At 64.5% G+C, this 1887-nt stretch overlaps 1 protein-coding gene across 1 annotated transcript in view; it reads left to right on the top strand.

The window, feature by feature from the left end:
• The window catches only part of LOC102768003 (calcineurin B homologous protein 3-like), a 16921-nt gene that overhangs the window by 1585 nt on the left and 13449 nt on the right, over window positions 1–1887 (top strand).

Genomic DNA, 1887 nt, shown 5'->3' with positions numbered 1-1887 from the left:
CTCCATGGACTCTGTTCCCTGGGTGTCAGGGTCCCGCTGGGCCGTCCCCGCCCTGCTCCTGTGTTTATGTCAGCTCCGCTGTGCACGCCTGTGGCTGAGGGTTCACAGCCTGTGCGTGTGTGTGTGTGTGTGTGTGTGTGTGTGTGGAGGGGGTGCTGTTTTCCTGCTGGATCTGCTGTTTGTGCCCCAAGCCTGAGCCCAGGGGCCACAGCAGGCCAGGCCGGCCCCAGGGGTGGGGCTGGGGATTTATTGGCCTGTATTTTATCTGCCTGCTGCTTGGGCGCAGGGCAGGCGGCTGGCTTCCGAGAAACCACCCCACTCAGCAACTTAACTGCCACAGCGGCTGGTGACCTGGGCGGGGAGCGCAGGGATGCCCACCGGCTGTTGGCCCGATTCCCATGTGATGTAACCGCACGCGCCGCCTGTAAGCCGCTCCCGGCCCTCCAGCCCAAGCTGGCGAGCTTTCTCCACTTGTAGTAAACATGGCTCGCACTGCTGACGGGCACCAACCCGCACAGCCTCCGAAGCGGGCACGTCGAGCCGGCTTCCCGGCCGTGTCCTGAGCGCCGTCTACTTAGGATCCTCCGTGTGCTCGTCACATTTTCGTGGCAGCGTGGTCGGAGAAGCAGACGAGCTGCGTGCGTTTCAGTGCTGCCGCCTCTGAGGACGCTGAGGGTGCCCATGCCGTCCCCCCCCCACTGAAGATCCAGCACCCCTTTAATGGACATCAAGGCCTGTCACTGACGGCAACGGCTTCGTTCTGGAGTGCTCTCTCTGGGGAGGCTTGTGGCTCCAGAGGGGCGCTGCTTGGCTGGGGGCTTGGCCTGGGGTGTTTCCCCAAGCCCCTCTCTCACCTTCCAAGAGTGCCCTGCAGCGCCGGGCCCGGGCCCGGGGGGCCTTGTCTGTACGTGGCTCTCCTCGCTGCCCTGGGCACTGGGCTTGCCCGCAGGGACAGGACAGCCACTTCTCACTGGGCCCATGACAGGCATCTGAGGACTGGTTGCATTTATAGCATTTAAAAAAATGTATACCAAGTGCAATGAAGAAACCAGAGGGAGAGCCCTGTCCGCGGGACTAGCGGCCTGGCCCCTGCCCGGGGCCTTCCCTCTAAGGGGTGCGGGCAGGCCTGCCTGCGAGGCTGCGCAGTCAGTGTTGGCGGAACAGCCGTGGTGAGCACTCGGGGCAGTGCCTGGCACGTCGCAGACTTCCTTAAAGACACACGGGACAGCCTCCAGGGAGGTCCGAGAGAAGCTCTCTCCTTGGCCTTCTCCCGTCAGCCTGTCCTGCTCCCCGAGGGAACAAGGCAGGTCCATGCCATGCCCCCTGCTGGCCGGCTTTCTGCGTCCCTCTGCGGAGTTAACTGCCCGGCCTCTCCTCTCTGTGCCGCCCCCACGTGGCAGCAGGGGGGTCGCTGAGCTGGGCAGAGGGTCCGCAGACACCCTGCTGCTCCTGCTTGTGCTGGTCTGCTCCACTGTGTACGTGCCTTGGCGCCGTTTCCCTGTCGGCGGGTACAGGTCGCCCTTTTCTAATGGCCGCACGGTGGTCAGTCCCGTGGACAAGTGACGTTTATGTGGCTGGGCATCTGGGATGCTGGCCGGGCTGTCCTGTCCCTAAGGGTCTGGGGGAGGGGGTGTTGGGGGGGCCCTTGAGCCAGAGCTGAGAGCAGCAGCGGAAGGGCACGAGGCCCCTGTGCCCCCAGCAGCGTCACAGCGGGAGGCCAGCACTGCCAGTGACGGGGCAGGTGAGGTCGCCGCCAGGCGCTATCATGGTGACTCACTGGGCACACAGGCCAGCCCTTCGCCCCCTTGCTCCTTTCCCCAGTGGCCTGAGCTTGGATCCGCCTAGAACTGGTTCTTATCGATGCTGGGGCGCTGAGGCAGGAAGTGT

This window comes from Myotis davidii, unplaced genomic scaffold, assembly GCF_000327345.1.
Source record: "Myotis davidii unplaced genomic scaffold, ASM32734v1 scaffold1330, whole genome shotgun sequence".
Taxonomy (NCBI): Eukaryota; Metazoa; Chordata; class Mammalia; order Chiroptera; family Vespertilionidae; genus Myotis; species Myotis davidii.
Note: the sequence above shows the minus strand (reverse complement) of the source record. Positions and strands in the feature narration are given on the sequence as shown.